The sequence below is a fragment of the Lichenostomus cassidix genome, chromosome 6, assembly GCF_008360975.1.
Source record: "Lichenostomus cassidix isolate B80296 chromosome 6, HeHo_3.0, whole genome shotgun sequence".
Lineage (NCBI taxonomy): Eukaryota > Metazoa > Chordata > Aves > Passeriformes > Meliphagidae > Lichenostomus > Lichenostomus cassidix.
In genome coordinates, this window is record NC_139487.1 from 21,362,833 (window position 1) to 21,384,428 (window position 21,596).

Consider the following 21,596-nt stretch of genomic DNA (forward strand, 5'->3'; position numbering starts at 1 on the left):
TTTATTAATGATTCTGGATGGCTAACTGGAGATATCTGAAAGCAGAAACTGCTGAGCTCTTTGTTCAGAAAGGAAGACCCAAATTCCCAGCTGATTCTTCAAACCCTAACCCAGGTCTTGCTGTAACAGTTTGAGATAAGCCTACATGCACACATTTGTGTGACTTTGAGGTGAATGTGTTGTCTGCTCTTAACTGTCCTGCCTTTTCTTTTTCCTAAAATCCACAGTCAGTTAAAGAAAACATTTGAAACTCAAACTGGAATTGTTTGTGCTCATGATTTAGGCAAGTTAATTAACCTCTACAGTTTTCAAGCACAAGATCGAATAAACCCTCTTGTGATCTTGAGAAATGCATAAGCTTCTGTATATTTTCCTTTAAGTGCTTTAATATCTGTTTAAGAATTAAGCATTAACTTTAACAAGTTCACCTTAATAATTCGTCTGGAAATATAAACTGAAAGAGCACTCATTCCCAGAATGAAGGGGTGGGGAAGGAGCACACAGGTAAGTGAGCTTCATTTTAGTTTTTACACTTAGAAAACTGCAAGTTTCATATATCACTTAGCAGAGGTTACTGCTAACTGTCATTGGAATGAGCTGATGAATCAATGATTAATATAGTCATTGTTTGCAAATTAAATTCCTTGGTAAAATACAAATGAACTGAAGGACTTCTTAAGTTGGTCACATTTGATTTTCTCATCAGAAAAAAAAAAGCCAAACCAGGATAAGTTGGAAGTGGGCTTCTTACTATTTTTCATTATTGTCCAGGTTTCCCCCCACTTTTCATTAAAAGTTCAAAAAAATAAGTGCAATACAATTTATCTCAATCTGCTTCATATTTTTAAGCAAAACACTATGTTCAAAAGAGTAAATAAACCCAGATTTTCTTTATTGATATATCAGTGAGATTCCACCTCTTAATTAATTTATATAGTAGACAGGTTTATAACTGCTAAGTTAACATCATGTTTTACAACAATTATTTCAAAAAATCTTACAAAACTGTGCAGTAAATTAGAGTGCTTTCTAGAGCTGTCTTCAAAGGTTCTTACTCCTTATCTGATATTCAATAAATCCTGTATTGTGCTAGTGAGTGATTACATCATGCCAAAGACTATTTTAATTGTTCAATTTGGATATTAAATGCCAGGTGAACATTGATTTTTATTTTTTATGGTTTTATTCATTACAGCTTTTAGGTTTTTTGTTACTGAAATTCCTCCATTTACTAGCCAAACCTAGATTACTAATACTGACAAACTATGTCTAAGCCTGATGGTTCTGGTCCTGTTCTCGAGAAAAATATAGTAAAATTTGTTTCTCAGTTACATAAACTACAACATCTGTATTATTTTTAGACTTAGAATGTTAGGTAGTTACTCTGTATAATTTTATAGTTCTTATAAATAAAATGTAAGTAGGAATTTGTCTTGCCAAGTCATAGAGGACAGTGCAGATAAAAATTTCCTGTAGCCCCCGATGCTTGATGAGAGCTCCATGGTGCAGTACTGTGAGACCCACCATACTTCTAACCCCAGCCTGCAAAAGTGCCCCTGAATTCTAAAAGTGCAGCAAGCACAGACATCAGTCCGGTGTTCTAGGTCATCTCATAGCCTAAGCTTTCTGCCTAGGATATAGGACACAGACATAATCTAGGTGGGCTTTCACCTAGATTATAAAATTTTAAAGAAACTAGATTATAAAATCGTAGAGAAACTTCAGGCTAATACTGGGATGTTTCAGAGGTTGTTGTAATAGTTGGCAACTAGTGGTTCTGGTATATTATATCTCTCTGAGAAGAAATTTTATTTCCTTCTTGCACTTCCCAAAGTTAAGACCAACTGCATGTCTCATTCTGGAGGCATGTTTATCACAACTAGGTAAGAGAGATGTACCACAGCGTATGTCTTTTCTTCCTCATTTTGGCTTTCTTTCTCTACTGCAAAGTAATAGGACTAACTTTCTTGTATGCTAAAAGAATCATTATCTCAGCAACACTGCAGGCTGTGTGTGTGAGCAGCGGCTTTTCTTTCGTTGCTCTATTGAAATTAAATGCCACTGTTTGCTTTGTTCAGAGTATTTTCTGTATGCCTTTGCTTATCTTTGTTGTCATCACTCCCTGCTAGAACTTCTGGGCCATGAAGCCTAAATAAGGGCACTACCACCTCAGTGGGATTCTGGCAACCACAGCAGGAACCATTGCACAGCAACTACTTGTGCCTTCTCAGTCAGTACCGGTTTTACTCAAGGATCCATTTGAACTGATGTTCTCATTCTTTCCCTTTGACAGAAAATGTTTCCCCTCAACTGGAAATCCTCAGTCACCACAGAAACAGTGTGTGCATGCCCTGGTGATTGGGAGAACTGGACATTAAGGGGCTGCTTCCATATGCAGAGTGAGGCTCCCAGGTGCAGCTGTGGGGAGCTCTGGTGAGCTCTGAACTCTCCCTTTAAGTTATTCTCTTATAAATTTTCACTCAAGGAAAGAAAACACAAGCAGGGATATATTAAATATTATATTTCTATAAAAGGCCTGATCCAAGTACCAATGCATTCAGTGGGAATCTTTCCAATAATTCTTGTATGTTTTGAATCATACTATAAATGCTTTCAGCCAGGAATGTGACTCGGAAGCAGATCCTACAGATGATCCAGAGTCATCAAGACAGCTTGCTTCAGTGAAAAATTATGTGAGGGCCTAAAATACTTTGATGTCCTTGTCATTAACTTTTACTCCACACAGACAAACCTTTTGCCTTATGAATGGCACGAGAAAGATATTACCCTGGAGAGAACGGATTGAGAGGACACAACTCAAACAGATTTGTTTTCCTGACATGAATTACTGTATTGTTCTGGCTGTGCAGGATCCAGACTTTGGTGTGCAGCTGTCACTGAGAACCTTTCCCTGTCCATTCTCCTTTGTTAGTTATGAAGCTTTTTATAGTCTTAGAACTTACTTACCAGTCCTGAGTGTGTACTTGGGCTACACTCTGTAATACAATTTACTCTTTCAGTTACTATATTTCTATATGAGAAGCAGCAATGAATGAACATGAAACTGTCTATTAGATGGGATCAAAAGCACTGTGCATCATCAGGAAATAAGGTAAGAATGAAATGAAAACATTTCTTAGGGGCAGATAAAATGGCTTACAGAGGCTTCACACACTAATCCAGTCAACCAGCACAGTGTCTACCGCAACTTCTGCAGTGTAGTTTGATAAGTTGAAGTAACAAAAACACTGATATATATTTGTATTATTATTTAGGTTACCTAAACTGTTTTACCTCAGGAAGAATTCTTAATCCCTCAGATTCTGAATGCAATATAATAAAGCATAACTTGAGTTCTGCTGGGAAAATGCCTGCCCTGATACCTATAAAATCTCATACATTAATGTTCCCATATATTTCTAAGGCAAATATAAGCAAAATAATCCATTAGTATTCAAAGAGGGAAATGTAATTAGAAATAAAAATGTAAGATAACTACATCCACCTTCCCAGAAAGAGATTTACATTAAAGAACAAGATGAAAATGTTTGCTCTTAAAGCTTTTTTACTAGGTAATTTCTAATAGGGCAGACATCTCTTCCTCTTGTCTCACACAGCTGTCCCAAACCAAGTAAGGGCTATATTTATCTCCAGTTCTGAATTTCTGAACTTGTGTTGTCATTCAGAGCTCTTCTAAGATAAAATACATCATCATTTACTCTATTAGAAAATAAATGTATGGATGTATTATGGAATTTGCATTCCATTACCTTGGTTTGCATGCCATAAAACATTTATTACACCCTTGGGCTACAGTCTTAATAATGACTGGGTGAAATGCACTAATGTGGTCTTGGCCTTGCTATAGAACAGAAGATTAATGCTCTTTGATGTCACCCAGCTAATAGTTGCTCTCGCCAATTTGTCCCTTCAAAAGACATTACAGTCCAACAGACAATCCATGTAAGACTAAAGCTAGCAAAAAAATGTTCAAACTAAACCACAAGCTGAAGCCCAGTTAACCAAATAAGCATTACATTAGATTTTCATCTCTAAAAATAAAGGTATGCAAGCCTCCTTCAGTAAAGGAAGAAAGATCTTCCATGTTTTATTTCATCCTCTCCTTTTCTGATTATACCCTGCTGACATCGAGTTTAAAAAAAGCCATCAATATTTTCTTATATTTTATGGCAGATACAAAATAACATTTTAGTTAAGCTCCTGGTAGGCATATATCAATACTGTCTACAGTCCCAAGCCTCTGAGGCTCTTCTCATGTAATAAATTTCACTTGCCTCTGATAAAACTATTCAGTTTTTGCCTACCTGCCCTTCTTTAGAAAGAGGAGGAAGAAGTTGTCCCTTTAAGAGGTAACTGTGAGATTTTTAAACTTTTTTACACAATGCATTGCTATTATTTGTGTAGCTTATGAAGAACCCCAAAACACTTAATGTAATTAAACCAGCCTGTCATACCAGCAAAATTTGCAGTCTTTTCAGTCTTAATGAATTGTGCTGTGGATGAATATTTGGATGACAGACATCAGGGGACAACTGTAAGGAGGAGACTTGTGCATCTCCCTGGGCCCCTGTCACGGGAGTTGAGAAGATGTCTGTGCTGCTGGATATATCAACCTTCTGATGATCCCAAATTCAGAAAGAGCCAGCCCAGTTCACATCTGATGTGAATCAACATTGTTATTTTGAAAGCAGTGCAGTGACAATGACTTACACCAGCTGAGTATTTTGACAAGACTGTATTATTTGTTACACTGTCTGTGTTCCAGTCTGGAGATCTAGCTTTATGCCCAGCTGAATTTTCCAAATAGTTTCAACACAGGATTTTTTTCCTGCTGCAATTTCATATTTTGGCTAAAATGGTTTTGGAATGTCATTTCCAATTGAAATCTATCTGCTGGTATTTCCAGCTGGAGATCACTGTGCTTCTGGGGTGAAGGAAGCCTGTATCTGTTTGAAGCAAAGCTGTTTGTAATCACGTAATGTAAAGCACTAGATATATAAGCAGCATGTGCTATATTAAAATCCTTTCAAAGCTCTAGTATATTGACTGACAGACTATCCTAAAGCATGCTTATATAGCATAAAAATTTTACAAAGCTTTCAAAAACACTAAAGTACTGGTCATAAAGCAATCCATTGCAAGCAGTTGTGATTAACATAGCAGATGAGCCAAAGTGAACATCTTTTTCTTTTTTCTTTCATATGGCAAGAGAAAGCATAGTCTGTTTTTAAAATCCCAGTGCACAGGGAATATAGAAACAGAGAGAGGAAACTAAGACTCTACAGTAAATTTTGATAAATAGATTATAAAAAAATAGTGAGAAATAGATGTTGGTTGAATGGCAGATGGAAAATGTCTCTTTATAAGTAAAGTACAGCCCTGCCAACCTAACAGTAGTCCTGCAAATGAGATGACAAGGAAATAATCCAGATTGTAATTTTTTCCGGCACCTATTCCAAAGCAAAAAGTTTTAGCACTTTTCGAAATATGTGGCAGGTCTTATGTTGTTGTTTGTTTATATCATGCATGTTGGATATATGATTATGAAAAATCAAGTGTTAGGAGTGAGAATAGATATCAGTAGTTTTAAAGAAATGTCCTTACAAATGTCCAAAGGCCTGTGTAGAACTTTATGTGTGCATAAGCATTTCTGTTCTAAACTTGCAGGTTTTGTATTACAAAGGCACTATCTTCACTTCAAGCCCCAAAGACTGAAGTAAAATATAACAGGATCAGCCATATAGATTTGGAGACCTAATATGGGAAATAATGCAATGTTTAATTAAACAGTAGGGAAGTTTAAATGCCAAGGATTTTTTAGTTATCTGTGTGAAACCACCTTCCTCTCTCCTTTTCAAAATGCCAAATCACCTGTAATGATCACAAGACAGTTGGACTGCAGTCTTTGAAAAGCCTCCACCAGCACTGGTGCATGGGTCTGTGCAGTACCATAACACATTTATTTCAAAGCCAGTTTCAAGCAAACTGCAAGTGCCACTTCTGCTGCCTGATTGGATTTGTGATTTAAGTCTCTCATTTAAGTCCTAGTTAAACCTGCATCTCCTCTCTTTAAGGATTCTGGTGAACTCAGGGTCTGGTGTCTTTGTGTTTGGAATCTGCTGAATTCTGTCTGCCTGCCAGATAACTGTTGTAGGGAAGAATAAAGATATTCCACTTCCAGGTACAAAGTAGGCTGATCTCGTCATATTTGCCTCCCATAGAAGCAGCATATCTCTCTTGGCAACTGTATTTATGCTGGCTTCTGGCTGTGTTCATTTTCCTTTTTGCTGACAGGCAGGTCAGAAATTCTACTGGTGGGCACTTAGCCTAGCAATGCCTGGTTGTGGAGAGCAAAACACAGCGGCCAGGCCTGCTCTGCTCCTCTCTGCAAAACTTTCCTGGCTTGGCAGCCAGATGTGACTGCTGTTTGTGTGAGCTTGCCATATCACACTGTGATGCTGCAGCTCAGAATCGCCAAACATCTGCCTCATGAGAAGCTGATAATTGGTTTCATCCCAGAGTTTGGTGGGTAACACACATTATCACTGTCAACCTTGATTCCCCTCTCACCTTGCACAGATACCTTCTGCAAACAGTGAAATATCTTTGCAAGACCAAGTTTAACCATTAAAACGCTACCAGTAAACCAGCTTAAGGTCTTGAATCAAGAAGTGCTAGAACGGAAAACAGAAGGTTGCTTGGTAGCTCCTACCTCCTTAGGACTTCTGTGTACTTCTCTGGAGGAGTTCTCACTAGGAGCTGTTTCTCTAAATCAGGAAACAGAGCATCTAAAATGTTCTTACCTTTTCCCCCAACACCCAGACCTGCATGTTATGGTTAGTCCTTACAGTTATTTTCATTAGACTCTTGCTACTCAGTAAGAAAGATATTTGTTTACCTGTTAAATATTGCATTCCCTGTATGGCCATAGAGTCTACTTCAAAACTATCACTGAATTTTCTTTTTCACCTTTCTATTTTTTTTTTCATTTACACACACAGAATTCTGACAGAGTAAAAAGAAAAAAGGTAGAATTTTCCAAGGTGCCCATGTTGAGACATCTACAGCCTTGACTTCTCTCTATCTTTAGCTTTTTACAAAAAGGATCTAAATTTCAAAGTGAAACTCCAGTCAGTACCAACTACAGTTTGAATTAGCCAGTGTTTCATGTTGATCTCATGTTGATCACTTGTAGCTCAAGGAATAATACAGCTGGTGACTCCCTCTAAAGTCTTAAAGTGACTTGTTCAGCATCATAAAAAAATTCTTTGACAGAAGAAAGATAAGCTCCAATTCTTAACAGTGGTGTTCAGTGGTGTTAGCAACAACTGCTTTCTTTCACATTTTAACTAGAGTAAGAGATGAAGTAAAAATCTTTTCACGCACTTGGTTTTTTGGCTGCACTGACCTGGGCACAGCACCCAGTCAGTGCTCTGAGTAGTTCAGTAATTTTATGAAATAAATAGGATGCTTCATGATGTACATGACAAAGGAACCAAAATAAGGCTATGTGGCTAGTTTGGTACTTGTTACCTAAATCTTGACTGACACACAGAACTATTAAAATATTACTTTATTGTTCCATATTTAAAGCAAGCAGTACTTAAAGCTTAACTTAGCTTATTTTCAAAGGATTTTAGGTTATTAGATCTATGCACAGACGTCTAGCATTTAAATTGCCAAGTGGTTGCCAAAGAAGAGCTATTGACCTCTCTCTGTATTAGTCGTTAGAAAGGCATTACACACAAACGTCATCTGAGAGTTTCACAGACAGCTGCTGACAGGGGAAGAGATGAGACCCAATATTAGGTTTAGTTTCCAGGATGTGAACTGCAGGAATAAGCTCCTCTGCCCCTGTGAAACTAACCTCATGGCCATGCCTTTATACCCCTGCTCCTTCCACAATTCAATCTCCTCTGTCTTCCATCTGCCATTCTGGGCCCACAGCAGCTGCAGAGAAATCATTGCTCATTGTTTGTGCTCAGGTCAGAAGCAGGTGTCAGTGCTGATAGCCTAGGTGGCTCTTCTGGCACAGAAGGCATGAAAGGGGTGTGGAATGCAGGTTATACTCTGCTCAGTGAGCAGAAACCAAACCAAGTGGCTGTTCTGGAAGCATGCACTTCATAATCCTGTTTTGCTTATGTTCCAGAGGCAAAAAAACAGTCTACAGTATATACACTGTAATTGTAGGGTCTAATATGATGTACAAGGATGACATAGTAAAGCTTTCAAAATTAAGTTCTTACATCTCATATATAGAGTCTGCTGCTATTTCTTAGTCAGCTTTGAAGTGCCTGGTCTTAAAATCATCTTGCTTCCACTTTCCCACACATGGTGGACTGTAGGATTTAAAATCTCTTCCTTTAGCTTTACCAACTGCAATGATTTAGGTAAATAATGGTTTAAAAAAAGTCTTATTTTCATGAAAAATAATTTAATTTCAATTATATACCACCCTTTTTAAAATCCAAAGTGTGCTGTTGATGAGTTAGATCTTTTCTGTCATGTATTGTGATACCTTCAACATTACCAATGTAAATCAGTTAATCAAATTTTTCAAAATTGCATTCATATTACAGGATTCATTGTATCCTAGAGTAAGGACTTGCTTTGCTTGAGAAAACATCTGTCCAACATTCATTTGTAGAATGAAAACAGGGAATTCTAACAGAATTATGGCTTACTCAACTTTTTCTGCTTTGGCTGTCTCAAGGAAAGTACTACAGCCCTTCTGGCATCACTCTATCTAAAAATAGTAGCCTGTTACCTATTCATAGCCAGTAATGATCCTCTCTGATCACCAACCTTGCTTTTCAGTGCAAGTGCTGACTTGGCCACTGCCCAGTATGTTAATAGGAGCATCACTGTTTGAATTGGGGGCGGGGGGGGAGGTCTGTCAAGTGCCTGTGTTTGACATAGCCTTTAGTTTAGTAGCCATTGAGTTCAAGGTGCTCATGCGTGTTGAAGAAGTCAGAAAGGGGTAAATAAAACCATTTGCTCTGCGGCTGTCTTCTACTAATAAATTCCTGGGTACTGGGATCACTGCTGGCGGGTCAGTGTGCATCTTGCTTGCAGACATGCAGTTAGCCCACTTTTCCATGTGGCAGGTGACTTTCTGTGTAGTTTTCAAATCATAAAATAAAAATTTAATGGGCAGATTCTGAGGAAGTGTGAGTATTTTTAGGAGAGATACATATCAAAGTTCTTGGGTGTTTCTTAATTCTTCTAAACAGAATTTGGAGATACTTATCAGTTACCTTTTTTCTAAAGACAGATAAGAATTACCCAGTGTGGTTGTAAAAAAGGCAATGGCTCATTAACTGAGTTTTCAGCACTTTTCTATAGAATTATAAGACATAGGTTACCTCTAGCAGATGATCAGGATACACATTCAAAAATCCATCTTCTGCAATGGCTAACAGCTGGTACAGCTGCCTTATATCAATCTTGTGGTAAGCCTGACAGAAATCAAACTCAGAAATTGAAGAAGAGGGATTTTGCTGCAAGGCACAAGTGCATGCAGTTCATTTAATTATTTCAGTCTTGTATACTTTACTCATTTTGGACCAAAATGCATAATGGTTATATCTTTCAATTGCTTTTTGTACAATTAATTACAAGATGTTCTTGGCTTGTCTGGGTATCTGGTAGGAATGATATGGTTGATCATTGCTGAGGCAATTCTTTTCCTTCCAATAAATCTTAAAGAATGTTAAGGGATGATTTTTTTAGTAGGCCCTTTGTTATAGGAAACTCTACAGGGTGGTGTTTTGTGCAGCTCTTTTATTTATGTATGTGAGAACATTTGAGACCATAAGTGGACTTATTAATGTGCAGGTGGCACCCAGCTGTCTCTCTCCTATCACACCGGAAGGTTTAATCTCTTCTTTCTTGTAGAACCAGATTGCTTGGGAGGCTAAAAGGCAAGTTGGACCAACCTCAATTGAGATAAAGTGGAATTTGTGTGGATGGGGGGATGTTCCTGATGATGACTGCTGACAGGGCAAATGTTCTGTCTGTTCTAAAGAAGTATGACCACATTTGTATTTTCATTTGGCAAAGGCAGTATGTTATTTTGACTTCCTGTACCTCTTTCAGTATTATAAACTTCCTTGCCCAGGATATTGAAAGAAAATTAGAACACTGGTACCTCAAACCTGGTATCAATCTGTGATGGCCAGCTCATGCCAGGCTTCTCATTCTATTCTAAAGTCTGTGCAGAAGAGAGCATCCAGGGAAGCCTAAAAGTTTTTGTTGTGGCTATCATTTTCTAAGTCATCTAGATAGAAAGGGAAACCTAAATGAAAAGTGAACCCCTCACCTAAATGAAAAGTAAAATATTTTGAGTATGTAAGACCTTAGTAAGCTCCATCCCTATTGCAGTGAGAAAGGCTGAAAACTGCTGGAAGCATGACAAATCATTGTTAAACATATCTCAGTTCTCAAACGGACTCTTATTTGGGATATGTAGTCAATCTTGAGAAAGTAAAACTCAGACTTAACCTCTGTGGTAATCTCTGAAGAGCTAGTGATTTGGAAAAGCTAGTCTGCCATTATGCTTTTATTGGTGCAAGCATACATAGAGCCATAAGCAACGTGTTTATGTATATTAAAAATCAAGAAAGGAATTGCTAGAGATCAAGGAAAAGCATGACAGAACAAGAAGCCCTTTTCCTACCTGGTACATTCCTCTCTTGCAAATAATCAGTTGATGATATGTGCAACAAACAAAGAATCACTGCATGAAAAACTGCAGGCTCCCCCAGTTATTGCTTTCCTCGCACTTCCTGCCAGAACAAGGGAATAGAAAGCTTTCAATTTGATGTTGATGTTATTTCCTTGAATGGTTTTGTTAAAGTGCTGAACGTACAATTTGTTTGCTAGCAACCTCTGGATTTACGAGTTGCCAGTCCTGGAGACGTTACTGTTTGTCATGCATTTTCCTCCTGATTTCCCTTCTTTATCCTCCTGCCTTCAAACCTTTTTAAAGTCTTTCCACTGCTGATACTCGCTCTGATGCTAACTGGTAGTAATAGAGTGCTGTGCAGCTGTGGCACTGTAGCTTCCCTGGATAATGCTGACCGCAGACTTAGCAGCATGTGCCAGCTCAGCACATCTTGATAACTCATAATCCCTATCATAGGTTTTTATAGTTTGTCTGGTCTACTGTAAATCTCTAACTCACTGTCATCGACAGAGCTCTTGACCTGATTCATAGGCACCAGGAATTAAGCTCCTGTCACACTCTGTTAGAAGACGACACCATTTATGCTGTGATTATTATACAAACAAAAATAGATGCTCTTGAATATAGTGAAGCATAGAACAGTGTCAAAGGTTATGTTTTTATTTTGAATCTTGTGAATTAAGCCAAGTAACTAAAAAGAAGCAGGAAAACAAGAGAAACTACCAAAAAAACGCCAAAACCCCCCAAAAAACAAAAACCAAAAAAACTAACCAAAAAGCCCAAACAAAGCTGTGCACTAGCCAGCACGTTGACAGGCAGATTATTTTATATTTCCTACTTCCAAATCTGTAATTTGTGTTAATTTCATGTGCAATAAAAAAACATGTACATTACTAAAAAGAAATAGTTCTGTAGAGTTTATTCGTTCCGTCTCACTGTGAATGTATAAGATAGTCCTCACTCCTATCACAATTTACCTTGGTTCTCAGCTATGGAAAAATTCTGTCCCTCTAAGGAAAAAAGACCACAGAAGTGTTTAAGAAAAAAGAAAGAAATTAAATCACTTTTGACATTTTGATGCAGCAGAGATTATATAGGTTATACTGTAAAAAGGAACCCAGTCCAATTCTGTCTAGTTCCTCATTAAAGATCAATTTGTCTTGTAATGAGGACCCTGGACAGGGTACCAAAATACCAGAATTTTATTCTAGATCAGATCATAGTTTTTCATGGGACTCTTTTAGTGAGGCTTCATTTCCTTGTGCTTTTGATTTTTACTGCATCATTTCTAAGTCTGGCCCATTCTTAGTATAAGATCCCAGGAGACTGCTCAGTGCAGCTGGCTAGTGGAATCTCTGATTGCAGGTGGAGGAGCAGGATGCTGTAATAAAGTGAATTTGCTTCTTGGTGGCTCTGAATAAGACAGAATGATGAAACTGCTTTGAAAAGAATATTTTAAAATGCATGACTTAACTTTTCTTTGGTCATTCCAAACATTTTGCCTTTGTTACATGAACAAATGTAGGTGTTTTCAGGGGAGAAAGCAAAGTATTTTAGATAGATGCAAGATACAATGAGAAATTTATCTTTGTGGAAATTTTTTTGTATTTTTACTTACCAGATTTGCCAGCACGGAATAATTTGATAATTAGTAGATTACTTGATTTCATAAAGCTAACGAAACATTTCTTGTTATACAAACATGAGTCAATGAAAGAGGCCTTGTTTGAGTGAGTACAAGTTTCTTTTTGGGAATTATACAGATTCCTGTTTTGCATTTTTTGGTAAATGGTGATGAAACTGTTCCTCCATCTGTATTTTCCTGAAAAAATACCCACTTAACAGAAGAACATGTAAATGCTCAGAAACATATTGTTATTTGAGACAGCTCCCAGTCCCCCTAACTCAATCAGCTTTATGATCAGATTTCAAAATTGTGAAAATCTGATGAGTAAAAACATGTGAAATTGCAGAGTAATCACAGAGGGACAGAATAATATTGTGTTTGTAAGAGAGGAGACTGCACAAGGACCATGTTACATCACCTCTGCTGCAGGTAACTCTTGACTGTATCAGTAGCTAACATCTGAAAACTGGTTTGTGAAGCAAGTTAGTTATTCTAGTTCATGTGCAGAGGAACTGGCAGAGAAGGGAGCAGAACCTCACAATTCATCCACTCTCCTTGACACAAGTTCAGTGCAGTTAGTAAGGACTGAATGGACCCATGCCAGCGCCTTGGAGGACTTTTTCCCTTTTGTTGGTGATAGAAGGTTCTGGCTCACAGAATAGTGAGCACTGTGTCTTCCCCTGTCTCTGGTGTTGTCAATCTGGGATTTCAGTTCCTACAGATGATGATTTTGCTTCTTTCAGTCATATTAAATTCACTTGAGAAGGTTTGTTTTGCCCTTTGAATTGTAGAGGTACATATTGTCATTAAAATAAGTTTATTGAAAATTTGGCCCCATTTGACCTCATAGATATATTTTTCCTCTAGTGGTGTCAACATTAGATAATGTAGTGCTTTAATTTGTCATAGATATGACTTAAGAGCATAATTCAGTATTCTAATTCAGTGACTTCTCTGTGGTGTGATACATATGATCTATAGCACTTCTATCTATATCTCTAAGGCACATTGGTGCCAATTGGTGCTGCTAAGGAGACACAGAAGGAAAGACAGGCAATCCTCTGGTATGCATTTCTTCTAGCCTTAGGATACAGCAAACCTCTGTGTGAACTCTCTAGAGCACTGACTTCACTGATCAGAAGGGAGAAGATCCAACATTCCTCCCCCCCAAGCTGTGCAGTATTTGCTACAGGTTGTTTATTCCAGGGCAGTCAGGGATAAGGTAACTGCTGCAAGGCTACCCTTGCCTGGATTCTAGAGTGGCCACAGGTATTGTTTCATGTCTTGGTAGTAAAATCCCTCAGATGGGGTGCCTCCAGCACTGACAAATGCAGGATTTCTAACATACCTTCACAGGAGGATAACTGTCAGTTTCTCTTGAAATCTACTGATAAGGACTCTGTCTGAACTTGGGTCTTTTGTGTCCCTTGCAGGAATGACCAACATATTGGGACAGAACGGCACAAAGATGTAGAGAGGGTGTAGCCTGATGTACCCACAATACTAAACCATTTTAGCTGTAACACAGACAACTGTTAGATTGATAGATACTGATTTCTTCAATACAAAAATTCTTAGGGGTACTTGTTAGACCAGTGCATGTCAGCTGGCTAAGTGCTAAAGCTCTGTCACTACTTTAGCAACATCATTGCATGTCTTATCTTTATTGTAGAAACAAATTAATGACAATTATATAGATTAAGGCAGGCAATAATCAGATCCAGTTCTCTTCTGTAATAGAGAAGCTATCTAACAATGGTATTGTCCAAATTCCAGTGTGTTTTCCTGTGCTTTATAATTTGATATTTCAGTGCACTGTCACTTGAAATTAATTGCAACTAATTAAAAGTGATCCAGTTAGGACAATTGGACAATAGTGCCCTGGAGATTGCTCCATTCCCAGAGGTTTTAGTGACTTGCTGCTGCACTGGTTCAAGTCTTCAGAAGGGTGCTATACATCATAATGTCATTTTACATTGTTATTTCTCTGAAAGCAGCAATTTAAAAGAGTCTCCAGTGAACCTTGAGCAACTTTGCACTAAAAAGAAAAATGTTACTGTTCAAGATCTGTAAAATATAAAATATAGATTCAAAGAAATCACTTGACATGAATAGTAGTATTAAATTTGGGCCATTATTTGCATGTAATATATAATGTTGTAGTAAAAGGCTAACAAAGCATTTAGGCTGCTCCAGGGCTCATTGATTTTTCTGCACCTTTGTTCAAACTAGGTCAAAACCAATGTTGGTCTTATTTTATCACATGTATTTTTTTCATGTTTGAGACTTCTGTTGTAAAGTGATAGAGCACAGTTTAAGCCCTCCGTGTATTGTGGCCTATAACACCTCTTTAGAGAAAAGCAATACTCTTGTTGTCATTTAGATTACCCTAACCAAGCAGCCGGTGAATGTGAACTAAACTTTGGAATATACAGAAGCCCCACTTTTTAGTAACTGGGGTGAACAGAGTGCTTAATAGAATAAGGTTTGCTTTCATGTTAGGGTGAAGGCCAGTCATTACAGAATTATGAAAATGAACCTTGTAACCAGTGCAAATGTGTTAACACAGTTAAACAGCTCATTTGATATTCTGCCTCACCACTATAAGCAGAAATATGGAGCCTACTGGAACAAAAAAAAACCAAAACAAAACCAAACCAAACAAAAAAATTAGATTTTGTCCCAAGTCCTGCCTGTGCAATCCATACTTAGCAAACTTTATGCTGTGAAGAAATAGAGATGCAGAATTGGGATCAGAATAGTTCTCAAAGAGGAAGAACATAAGCTGGAGACTATTTTTAGACAATGATGAGGCTTTCAAACAAAGCGTATATTGTCCTGACATTTCACATACTTTCTCCACCGTGAAACGTGCTCTATCATAGAAACCGGCCCATTTGTTATAGTGTGTGATCCTTCCTCCCACTACAGCACATCTGGAACATCATCTCCTCTCAATGTATTTTGTTTTTCCTAATTCATCTGATTTCTGAACAGGCCCATCAGTCAGTCTTTGAATATGTTTGATTCAACACTATGTTATTTCATTTCTACACAGCCATAATAGCACAAAAATCAATGGAGTTGTACTGACATACAAATAGAATAATGTATTGGCAGATCAGACCTATTGAATCTATTTTGCTCACAAAACCATTAAAATTGGTTTAAAAAAATTCAGCAGTGAGATAAGCAGTCATTTGGTTTTGTACATAAAATCCATCCTGTGTTCTTGTGCTCAAGAGTGGATTCTTCACTTTCTAATCAAGGAACTTTTGAGGAAAGTTGTTAAGAAATGTGTTTATTTCTTTGTACAACTGTACTCTCTATCTCTTGTACAGACTGGGAACTGATGGCATTCACCATATATTGATGGATAAGCAAAAAAAACAGAGACAAAATGTTGGTCCCACTACATTCAGTTGGAGCTTTATGTCCAACTCTGCCAGAATTAGGAATTTATCCTAGGGATCTCCTTTCTTTATTTATCCCAACTCAGCCACATTAGCCAGCATAAACAAGTAAATGCTTCCATGTAAGCATGGCATTATTATCTTCTTTGTTAGATTAACACAAACCTCTCAGCATTTCTCTGGGTCTATCCCAATATCCTCTTGCTAAATGCAAAGTGAGTTTAGGCAGACTTGCAGCGTGCTCTGTGTATGCTGAAACTCAGGCTTTGGCAGGTTTCAAGGGAAAGGGCTCCAGAGAGAGTCAGTAGGAATGTTTTGTCCATCAAGATGTTTGAATCGGACAATAAAAGCACTCCAGGCAGTTGTAAGTTATAACCACTAGAAGATATAGGGGAAAAAAGGCAGTCTCAGAGATAACTGAATCTGAGACAATGTACTTTGGTTGGAAGATAATTCATGTCACTGCTGCTGCAGTTGGTTTTTAAAAAGTAATCTTTTTCTATTCAAGGCAGAGAAGAAAATCACTAAAACAAAAGAATGACTGGGTGAAGCTTAAAGAAGCCTCACATGCATTAGCCTTTATTTTGTTGGTAAACAGATATGTTTTGCTCAGAGTGCTGCTAACAGATCATAGAGTTAAAGGGGAAATGAGTACTCTCTCTCTCTGCTTCTCTCCTCTTGTCCTCCTTGTCCACTACCTCCCCTCCCCTTTCTTTCTTCCCCCCACCCTCCTCTCTGCAAGTTTTGAACCTGATTCAGGCTGTGGTCTGACATTCTCTACAGAAATTGCTTTACTAGCTTAAGACAAAACTCCTGCTGGTTTAACCTCTTCCCTTGCCAAAGGTTATTGGTCCCAGAGCACTGCAAAGTTAAGTGGATTACTTCAAGCAATCTTCTATGGTAGGTTGAACTGCCTTGGCTGACTTTGCAATGAAGTGGGTGAGGATCACTCATCTGCCCCACTCTGCTTGCTTTGCAGGATTCTGTGGGGAGCAGCACAAAGGTAGTGGCCCAGTCATCTTTGCTGTGGATCCCTGAATGCATCCTTAGTATGACCCTAAGGAAAATGTAAAAATTTTAAAGCATAGTTTGTGCTAGACCCTCTGTATTAGGGTCTTTTTGTGTCCCTGTACTTCCATGCCAAACCTGAAAGAACAGATCAGGATCTCCTTGTTTTTAACCACCTCTATCTAGCTGTCTCTGATGAAACAGGCAGTGGGGGGGAAACTGCTGACACATTAAATCTCTCAGATCCATCTCCCATTTAGTGCACTTAAGGAGAGTTTGGTTGAATAGAGATAGTGTGGCTTGTTTTGTATTAAAGAACTATCTCATGGTATTTCAGAACCACTAAGATAGTCACTAAAATAATTTTACGAAATTACAAATACTATATATTCCAGTGTAGAGACAGACACACAGGGAGACTGGATAGTCAGCACATATGAGACATTTCTGTAACTTTAATTAATAAAAATAATAGGAAAATGGTATCACAAAGTCCTGTTCTTTCAACTTCTCAGTGTAAACCTTCTGGGTTTGTATTCTGGCAAAGCAGTACACAGAAATCTGGTTTTTGCAAACATTTCAAGGGCTCTATTCCATAGTCTACAACACCTGGTGTATCTCAACTCTTGGCGTAATTTAAACAAACAGGCCATGTAACACATCTCTCTCTCAGTCAAATAAAGCAGACTTGGTGTGCTGCCAATTCTGCTCTCATTTATTTGCTAACCCTGGGTTTTATTTATTCCCTGAATCATCAAACACATTGCAGAGAGTGACAGGAGCAGACAATATTACATCTAATAGCTATATAATAATGTAAATAAAATCTGGTAAATCATCAGGTACATTATTTGCCTGGTTTTAACTGCCCCACTGAATTTTGTGCGCTTGAACCAAAAGTATAATAAATGAAAAAGCTTTTTGCACTGAGCAAAGTTAGAAAGAATATACCCATTGGATACTGATGCCCTGTTATTTAGATTAAGTGAAAAATACCTTTAATAAAAAAATACACCTGGATGTAATATAAAATTTCCTTCAAAATTTGCTCATTGTCGTCTATGGCAAAATCTCTTCTGACTTCAGTGACTCAGGTATCAGCCCAGTACTGCCTAGCTGTGGGATACAGTCCTGCACACAGTAATGGATGTGAGGATCTGTGAAACTCTGGAATGCTTGCCAGCATTGAGTAACAGTTACTGCAATGATTTCTGTGATCAGAGGGAGAGAGGAATCAAGGGGGAAAGAAGGGATGAAAGCAATGTTTTGAAGTTAAGAAGTGCGAAGGAGATCACTCTCAGTCCCCACAGGGGCGAAGAGTTCATGGTCAACAGAGCATTGTGTGGATTAGATCTGAAGAACAAGTGTGTAGGTGACAAAGCCTTGTGTTTAAGGCTTCTGTTTTAATGAGATTTGTCTAGCAAAGGTCTAGCTTAGCTTTACATCAGATTGATTTCCTCTGTAGAGTTGATTTAAACCACTACCAGATGAAGGATAGGAGCTGACAGGTCAGTTACATGTAACTTCTAAAGATAGCTATTGAAAACAGGAGTTATAATTTCATTTCAAAAAAGTGATTCCAAGAAGAATCTTCAAGAGCAGCATGCAAATAATGAATGGAAATTGATGGCCTGAAGACTTTTTGGTACCGTTTCCAGCTATAAAGTTCACCAAACACTCACTTTCTTCTGTTTATTAGTTGGCCATTCCTGCTAGGTTAACATGGGGAGAGAAGACACTGCAGTACTTGGGGTTGTGCCTTGACCACGTAATTGGAAAAGTAAATGGTTTCCCTATGATCAGAGTTGGAATCTGTGCCAAAATGACTGAGCTCCATTCAAAAAAACCCCTTTTCATGAGTCATTTTGTGGCAATGCTTGTTAAGAGATGGCAAAATACCAAGAGTAAAATGATCAGCACACCTCAGGCTGCTCATAATAACAAAATAAGCTGTTCCTACTGTGAAGCTGGCTCCTCTCTAGAGTCTTCACACTTACATGAGCTTCCTATGCAAGAGTAAGTCAGAATCAGGCCATTATTTTTTCTTTAAAAAATGGGCTTTAGATCCCAGTTTACCTCCTGCCCTAAAATGTAAAGAAGTGCTTAACTTTCCAGTTTGCTAACAAGTCCCAATGCCCTTTAGCATGTGTCCCTTACAGAAAGAATATCTGCAATATTTTGCGTTTGAAAAAGAATGAATGGCAAGGCATGGTTACAGAGGCTGGAATTCAAGAATCATTGGCCTCACTACTGAAAGCCATGAATCACTGGCTTGACTGTTCCAGGTCCAGCTCTAGACACCCCTCTGTCTCCTAAACCCATCACAATATATTAATTTGTACTGCAGCTACTCACACATTGTGCAATACATTCTTTATTACTCTGTTCTGCTCATGCATTGTGCTCAAAAGACACAGATTTTTTTTTCCCTGATTTTCTAAAGAAGCAGCAGAAGTCTGCAAGTCCTGTCAGATTTGAATCTAGTACATATTAGAGAAAATGACTATTCTCATCCTCAGTGGAACAGTTAGTTCTCCAGCATTTCAATAGTCATACTGAGAAGGAGAGTATACCCCTTTATTTTTGAGGATTTTGTTCCTTCCTCTGTTATGTGGGCTGGGCAAAGAACATGGCCCTAAGTATTCTTCGTGTGATTTATTCTACATTGACAACCACTTAAGTGGAGGCAAAGTTAGACCCAAAAGGCACAAAGTGATGAAAGCTGGAACTGAAAAATAGCATGACAGTCAAAATTGCTGAGTTTCACACAGCCCCTGCTCTAACAGTGTTAGAAAACTCTTGGTCGAAAAGAATCCCAAAGAGCCCTCTAGAAACCCAATCCCATGACTCATATGATCTCCTTGAAGGCTTTTTTCTTTCCCTCTACAAAACGACATTGAAAAAAGCCTTGTGGACTTCGTTACTTGCTGCAATTTGACAGCTTTTAGTCAAAATGTTTTCCATTCTTTATATCCCAACCAAAGTTGAACACACTGGCATCTGCAAGTCGGACTGAGCTGGTTTTGGTTGGGTTGTAGGCTAGATGGTCCCACAGAGGTGGAATGCCCTTGTGGCAGGGGATGGGAAGGGATAGGGAGGAGATGCACTGCCTCATGAAATTTGTGATGAATCAACACTGGTGGCTCAGACACTGTTTCCCAAGGACTCCCAAGGGCTGAGAAGGCACTTAACGAACCAACAGTTTTTTGCTTGACTACTTTACCAGATTGGGTGAAAGACTGACGAGCCAATGCCACTGCATTACCTGCTGCAGCCGACGCCAGGAGGAAGTGAGACTGGTCACTATGTGTGTTGTGACTGTTCAAAAGTTCAAAAGTAAATGGGAACAGAGGACTACTCTTTCCTTCTCAGCAGCCTCTCCATGTAGATTCACAAAGGCCAGATGCTATCTGATCTTCCCACTGGGCTTCAGTTAGGAATGCAGACCTTGAATACTCAAGTTCCTTCTGAGCACTACATAAAACTCAGAGTTAACTGAGCTGCTAAAATGAGCATGCATCACACATGCAAATAATTTTTTTTTTTATGATAAAGGTGTTGTTTTGATGATTGCTTTTCAGAGTAGAATTTCACATTAAAATGAAGAGCTAGGGAATGTCTGTATAAGCTCAAAACTGTTTTTAAGACAGCTATGGGTAATCGATTAAAGCCAATCAGTCTTTTCAAGTTTGTGTGTTCAAGACCCTTTTATAATCCAAACAGTACCAAAAAAGTGTTTCCAGCATTTTCCAACTCCGCTGTCAACAGCTAAGAAATGGATCAACATGTATGTGCTTTCATAATCTTCTGTATGTATGAAGGTGCAATAATAAGCTGATTTTTTTTTCCTCTTGCATAGGAAATGGCACTCAGAAGGAAGTTAAAAAAAGAAGAGAACAAAGGAGCACAGGTAGGCCTTTTCCAAGTGATTTTTCTAAAATAAAAAAAATTAAAATTAACTAACCTTATGGCAAATGTTGGCTAAGAGTACAAAAATCTGAGTTTTGTTCTTTCTTTTTGTCTTTACTGAGCCTTAAATTAACTGCAAGGATCCCTGTGCTCACATGATTTATCTCTGACAATGTTGTAGAAGACAGAAAACTTGGAAAGAAGAGCTCAAAGTCAAGAGTTTCATAACACTCTTGTAGTTTATATCTTTTTATAATACAGGTTTAACAAAGAAGGTATTTTCTTTATTCTTTGGTCTGTTTTTTTCTCTTTCAGCATGAGAATATTAAAGCTGATAGATTGTATGCTGAAGTCCATGCTTGTGTCACTATTCAGTTTGTGGATGAGAAATGAAAGGGGCTAGTTTTTCCTGCTGATTAGCTACAGGTATTTTGTATGTTTATATACAGTGAGTATAAAAAAGTGTTTTCTCATTTCCTTAGATTTAAGTTTGCAGATCTGGTACTGCTCCCCTTCCTTCCATGCATAATAACCTTTGTGTCTCTAAATTAGATGCTCTACAGTCAGCTGGGATGAAAATTACGGTGCGACCTACAAAGTTAAGGTTTTCATCTATGTGACCCAAACAGTGGCAATGTTGATTACTCGTCAGGAAAAGCTGGTTCAAAGAAAATATGTGGATCATAAAGCAGGCACCAATTTGTCACTGCATAGGTGCATAAGCATATTTTACATGCCAAATGCCAAAAGGAAAAGCACCTGTTAGGAGTTCTTTGCTATGTTCATAAGGGATCTCTTGCCTTGGTACCTTTATTGAACTAATGCTGCCATGCCACTAAATAGGTATTTGAGGCATATTCCACTGAGGGGAGTGGAGGCTGTCACTGTATTTATGATGTTCCAGATTGAGATCTGCATATCTAGCTTATTC

The 21,596-nt window shown here is 38.2% G+C and overlaps 1 long non-coding RNA gene across 2 annotated transcripts in view; it reads left to right on the forward strand.

The window, feature by feature from the left end:
- The window catches only part of LOC146435464 (uncharacterized), a 111,925-nt gene that overhangs the window by 78,445 nt on the left and 11,884 nt on the right, over positions 1–21,596 (forward strand). For both annotated transcript variants that reach the window (XR_014853242.1, XR_014853241.1), the window contains 2 exons: positions 20,616–20,666; positions 20,981–21,091. This is a non-coding gene — a long non-coding RNA (uncharacterized LOC146435464). The remainder of the gene's footprint in view (positions 1–20,615; positions 20,667–20,980; positions 21,092–21,596) is intronic.